Here is a 7,274-nt window from a genome sequence, read left to right on the forward strand (position 1 = left end):
CTTATACCCGCCTTATTTTGAACTCCCTGTAATCACACCCCGTATTCCGCACCCTTCACAAATAATCTGATTTAGTAAAGTTTACTAAATGTTTTTTTTTATATTTTTTTTTATACACCTTTAAAATTATATTGAATGTTACGTAATCGCTTTTTCACGCCGAAAATGAGGCGTGGAGGACTGTGTTCAGCGTTGAATAAAAAGTATAAATAATGGAGATACAGTCCTGCAAGTATATAATGTTGTATTGGAAATATCCTCCTCTTTAATAATATTAACTAGATTTTGCCCTGAGCGCGGGGCCCGAGGGCCCCGCGGTACGCGTGTTGTTTGCTGTTGGTGCTGTTATTGACGTGTTGTTGTTGCTGTTGTTTGTGCTGTTGTAACTATTAACCTAACCCACTTTTCTGGTAGCAGTCCGTTTCTATCGGGTTCTCAGTTCTAACCTAACCTAACCCACTTTTCTGGTAGCAGTTCGTTCCTGTGAGGGTCGCAGTTCTAACCTAACCTAACCCACTTTTCTGGTAGCAGTCCGTTTCTGTGAGGGTCACATTTCTAACCTAACCTAACCCACTTTTCTGGTAGCAGTCCGTTCCTGTGAGGGTCGCAGTTCTAACCTAACGTAACCCACTTTTCTGGTAGCAGTCCGTTTCTGTGAGGGTCGCATTTCTAACCTAACCTAACACACTTTTCTGGTAGCAGTCTGTTCCTGTGAGGGTCGCAGTTCTAACCTAACCTAACCCACATTGTTGGTAGCAGTCCATTCCTGCTGTTGTTATTGTTGTGTAGTAGTTTGTTTTCCAAAGGGAGAAATAAATAAAGTTGTACTTTTGATAGAAAGAAAAGATCCGCATGCGAGAACTTCATTCCCGCAGCTCGGCCTTCGGCCTCGCGTGCTTGGGAAATCGTAACTTTTCCTATTGGGTCGTGTTTCAGCTCCAACTTCCTCCTCACGTGTGACGCTTCGGGCCTTCGGCCCAACGCGGAGCTCGGCCTTCGGCCTTCGCGAGCCTTGACGCTTCGCCGTCGGGCCTTCGGCCCGCCGGCTCCGCTTATCAAGAAAGTTGACTTTGTAGGACGTTTGGAGGAACTGCATTCACGCAGCTCGGCCTTCGGCCTCGCGTTTTGGGAGTCGGGGTGGAGGCTCCGGGCCTTCGGCCATCCACTGGGGTCGGCCTTTGGCCTCCCTGCCTGAAGCTCGCCCTTCGGGCTCGCTTAACACACTTTTTGTATAGGATTTTGCTTTGTTCGTCATTCCCGCAGCTCGGCCTTCGGCCTCGCCCAAAATTACTGGGGGGGGAGGATGCTTGGACATTCGAGATAAAGCTCCGGGCCTGACGGCCCTCCGCGGGGTCGGCCTTCGGCCTCCCAGCCTGAAGCTCGCCCTTCGGGCTCGCCTAACCTACTTGGAAATTTGAATTTGGCCCGTGTCCGCCGCCATTTTGGATTTTTCCAAAAAATTTTTTTCACATGGTAATTTTGGGCCCCCAAGCTCGCCGCATGTCAAATCTCAGCGCGCTCGGACCAACTTGAAAAAAATTAAAAAAAAAGTCGGCCTGTTTGAAAATTTTTAAATGCAGTTTGTTTTGTCTTGGGGCTCTCTATGACATTTGGTCGAGCACCCCCCACCCATCTCGCACCGTTTAAAAGTTGCCATACAAAATTAAAATGACCATTATTTCCGCAATCTTAGATTTTTTCCAAAAAATTTTATTTTCATAGGAATCTAGAGGCCTCTATCTTTCGCCATGCCAAATCTCAGCGGGCTCGGACCAACTTGAAAAAAATAAAAAATAAAGTCGGCCATTTTGAAAATGTTTAAATGCAGTTTGTTTTGTCTTGGGGCCCTCTATGACATTTGGTCGAGCACCCCCCACCCATCTCGCACCGTAATATGAATACTTTTTGAGATATTGGGGAAATTAAAGATCTCTACTTTTTCCCCCTTTTTTTGCATATAACTTTTGATATTTTGTGTGTGCTACTACACGCTTCGAATGCATTTTTCTAGGCATTATGACGAATCTAATGAGGTATCACACGTATTTTTAGGAGTATTATCTCTATTTTTCACCGTGTTCAGTTTCTCGAACAAGACTAATACAACCAAGCGCAAGATGAACTGCCTGTAGGCACCTTGAACTCTCAATTATATTTAATTCATGTCGATCGTGGTCAAATATTAAAATTAGTGATATGTATTTAGTTCTTAAATAATTGTATTGCGATATGCCTATTAGGGTAATTTTTTCAATTACTTCAATTTGACATTTTATATTTATTTAAATTTATGATTATGATGATGAATTTGCACGCTTGACGGGCGTGGCGCGTTGCATGCGATCCAAAGCCGGGCGCCTTCGGCACCCTCATACTAAAAGCGTAACACTATACATGTATTGTAACATCCCCATACTGTATCAATCCAAATAAATAATTTCTGATTTTCAAAGGAGTCAAAGAGCACGAAGGAATGTAATCATTTTGCAGATCGGACGTAGGTATATCAGTAAAGGTGAAATACTGTAAATATATCATACTTACATACTCACAATTATATTATCTAGGAATATAATATTATTTACCTACATTGAAATTGGTTGCTGACCTAGTGAAAATACTGAAATATTTTAACTGTTGATGTAGGAAAGCTAGGCGCTTTCAAGCACCTCGTAAAGTATTAGATGCTTCTGTTATCAGAAAGTGTGTTTTTATAGCACTTAGTGATTTTTTCTTACGTTTCATATGCTTTGTTTCCCATTGTTTGTAAATGGTAAAATCACGTGACCGCGCGGAACATACTGACGCAGGTCCGTCCTCTACAAGCGCTGCCGCGCGACTGAAGAGGGCGTAAGTGCGTTCGCGAGTGATGGCGGTTGCGGATTTAGTAGGTATTGAAACATAGAAATGATTTTAATGATGTTACCGAGACAAAGTGATCCAAATCATCTAGATTATCTTATTACCTATACATTTATGTAAAAAACAAGTCAAAAAAGTTTGTATTGTAGCTCTGAGATTGATTTATTGTTAAAAAAAGGCGTAACTTTGGATTTTTTTTCTATCGAGCAAAGTTTATCTAATCATGTTTTTGAGATCCAAAACATATCTGCCAGATCCTTAAGTATAAGATATATTTTTTTCACAATTTTAAAACATTGTTTCTTATATTTCCGATGGATTCAAAAAACTGGTTCGCTTAGCTCGTAAGGGAAAAGCACGCCTTAATTCGATTTGGCTATTTCGTAGAAAAAATGTGACGTCACACTAGGGGGGAGGGGTTTGCCAAATGTGACCAAATGTGACAAGGGGGGGGGGGGGGAGGGGTCAAAAAACCTAGAAATTCGTGTGACGTAATTAATGGATGACCCCTAACAACAAATACTAAAAACAGAATAAAATAAAGATTTAAATGGGGCTCCCATACAACAAACGTGATTTTTGACCAAAGTTAAGCAACGTCGGGAGTGGTCAGTACTTGGATGGGTGACCGTTTTTTTTGCTTTTTTTTTTGTTTTTTTTTGCATTATGGTACGGAACCCTTCGTGCGCGAGTCCGACTCGCACTTGCCCGGGTTTTTTTTGTTATTTCTCTGTTTTTATTGTCTGTACATGTTTGTAACTTCGTACATGTTTTGTGATCGTCACAAACCAATATATTTTTATATTAATCTTAGTATAAATATATGTCAGAAGTTGTCCTCAAATTTAAGAATCATATACCTCTAACAAGTAGATGCAAAGACATATGTAACTTCGTATAAGACGAATAAAATCTAAGGAAAAAACGTGCCTCGGAATTCAAGTAAAAGTCATTCTCGAATAGATGGCGCACACACCTTTAGCCTATCCTCGGCTAGATGGCGTGACGACACCGTTTCATATTTAACAATTTTAACACATAGATATCAGTGAATGAACATGGATTAAACTGATATAAAAATAATAAAATCATTTATCCATATATATAAATTTTTTGATAACTTTATACGTTTTCATTTTGTGTTTTAGTCGTGTGTCGATAGATGGCAGTAAATTTACTGTGACTACAAAATTTACAATGACAGGACCCCTCTATACTATCTATTCTTTTTGCCTCTAATTAACAAGGCAACTCATTAAAATCCGGGAAAAACCATCAACCTAACTGGCAATACCATCCATATCTTATCACAACTAAGCTCAGTGTAGAAGGTGTAGCCCGGTCTCTACAGGGGTGCGCGCGTCGCTACCCCACAGTCGCGAGTGTAAACCTGTTCGGAAATGTGAGTAAGCGTGGTAACTTTGTGCTTCGGGTTTCAGTGATGTGGGCAAAGAGTATAATAAGTATGTATAGTAAAAGAGAGCCAACTCGCGAGTAAATGTCAAAAAACGTCGACACTAACGCTCCTAGCGGATTTTTGTTACAAACCTTTACGTATGTGTGCGTGCACAGTGCACACATGCATACCAATAAAAACTATACCATAAGATTTACCGCGAAAAACGAAAATTGAAATGTCGTTATTTGCCTCTGTGTTATGTGCTATGTGCACGCGAAATAGCGATTAAGAGGCAAATAACGACAATTCAATTTTCGTTTCTCGCGGTAAATCCTATGGTATAGATTTGAAGCTTCTGTACAGTGAACTACAATGAGATTATTCCATTTTTTCAGCTAATTGCAAGAAAATCAGGTGAAAAAATGAATACACTCAGTCAAGGAAAAAAGTGCAATATATAATTCAAAGACAAACTTAAACTCAAAGACGTTTATTTTACTCATATTCAGTACACGTAACATTATATTACAAATACACACACAGTATTTTAGTTACATCTGTGGTTACATTTACATATACAGGAAGCTGTTATCATAAAGCTCCAAAGTCAACGGCCTAGTCAATATACGAAATATACATGCGAATTTTCGCACCGTCTCAATTAGTCACAAAACATAACTTATTCTGTTAAAGATCTGTGAGGAATAGAATAGAATAGAATAGAATAGAAAAACGTTTATTGCAAAAACCATCTACATACAGCACCACACATATAAATTTAAAAAAGAGGATCTTATACACTAAACAGTTTAAACTATTATTAGCTTAACTAACATGCAATAATAATCGTAGTATTGATGCTGCTATAGAGGCTACAAATGGACACCACTCAGCATATGCTCTAACATAATATATATGCTATAGCGCTGGTCTTCCGTGGAGCCCAGGGCAAGAAGATAGCTCAGAACAGTAAAGGCAGTGTCAAAATGTGATTCGGTACTTAATATTTAACACAAATTAGAAACTTATACATGAAGAAAAAGGAAAAGAAAAAAAAAATTGAAATTTGATATGGAAGTGAGTGGGTTGGGAATATGTAAATATATATAAAAGAAGTCAGGCAAGGCATGTATTTAGTATAATATTAAATATAGTGGATCATATATACATAAAAAAGGGAACTCGAATAAATAAAGAATTAAAATAATATAAAATTTGTGAGTTGGTCGTTGTAAATCGGTTTATAGAAAAGGCAACGATCGACGGTTTTAACCAACAAAAAATATACATTATGCACAATATCACGCCGGAAGTAAGTAAAATATACCTATGAAATGATTTAACTAAGATGCATGGAACGCTAAGAACACGGCAGTTGCAAGCTGAAAAGATATTGTTTAAATTTAAGTTTAAAAGTGTGTAATGTTTTTGAGTTACGTATTGGAGGGGGTATGTTGTTCCAGCATTTCGTGGCAGAATAGCGAAAACTGCCACGAAACGCTGCACAACCGCCGTGCCTCGGACAGAGAAGTCGAATGGCATCTCTCATTGGGCGGGAGGAGAACGACAACTTGTTAAAAAGGTATTGGGGCTGCTGAAATTTTACTACACCGAAAAGTAGGGTCGCAAAATGCAACGATCGACGTGCTTCCATTTTCAAAATCTTACCACTGTTAAGATAAGGGGTGACATGAGTACGTGGAGGGATGGGGAAACAGAAACGGGCACAAGCATTCTGGATGCGTTGAAGGAGTGCCTTCGAACGAGCCAGTAAGCAACCATTAATCACAGTATCGACATAGTTGAGTTTGGATAATATTAAAGTGTCGCATAGTTTTATTCTAAGGTCGACACTGAGATATTGACGAACCTGGTATAGTACTTTCAATCTATAGTAGCAGTTTTTAGCGACATCGAGTACATTTTGTTCAAAACGCAAGCCCTCGTCTAAGAGTAGGCCAAGGTTACGTGCTGCAGAGACTCGTTCGAGGCGTTCCCTCCCGAGCATAACATTAATATCAAAGCTGGTGACTTTGTCAACTTGGCCTTTAGTGCCAAGCACTAGAAACTTTGACTTGTTGGGGTTAAGGACTAAGTCACACTGTCCAGACCAAATGTCGATACGATCAAGATCCTGATTCAACAGCTCCACAGCAGTTTGTGTCTCCCGGGGATGGAACGTTTTATAAATTTGTAGGTCATCTGCATACATGTGATAGTGACAGTTCTTTATACAACTCGCAATGTCTGCCACGTACAAAATAAACAAAACGGGACCCAGGATCGACCCCTGAGGGACTCCGCAATTTACAGATTCATTTAAAGAGTAGTCTGTTAGTCCAGAATAATTACGAAGCCCAATTTTCTGCGAACGACCAGAGAGATAGCTATCAAACCATTTTACGGTTCCGACGTCGAAACCATAGTAAGCAAGTTTAGACAGCAATAGCGAAATATTTATAGTGTCGAAGGCACGGGAAAAGTCTAGGAGGACTAGGATAGATGCCTCTCCTTTATCCTGCGCTGTTAGTATGTCATCGATCACGTCCAGGAGTGCCGTGGCTGTGCTGCGCCCTTTCCGAAATCCAGACTGCTTATTTGGTAATATGTTATTTGCTTCTAAAAAATCTGTTAATTGCCGACATACCACTTTTTCTAGAATTTTCGACACGAAACACAGAATGCTAATAGGCCTGAGGTCCTTTAAGTTAGTAGGTTGAGGTGTTTTGGGTATAGGCCTAACTATCGCCGATTTCCAGTCATCTGGGAAAACACCAGTACAGATTGATTGGTTGATGATGCTTGTGATGATAAATAGGGTTCTAGGCAAGGTAAGTTCAACCATATCCAGCGTGATGTTGTCAGTGCCTACTGCATTGCTTGTAAAGGATTTAATGATCCTCAAAACGGTGCTTTCATCTACTGGTTTTAACATGAACTTCGCAGAACCAAATCTATGGAACTCATAATACATTAAACTGGTTAGGGTGACACCTCTTCTCGTAGGTAAATT

The sequence above is a fragment of the Cydia splendana genome, chromosome 6 (assembly GCF_910591565.1).
Source record: "Cydia splendana chromosome 6, ilCydSple1.2, whole genome shotgun sequence".
NCBI lineage: Eukaryota > Metazoa > Arthropoda > Insecta > Lepidoptera > Tortricidae > Cydia > Cydia splendana.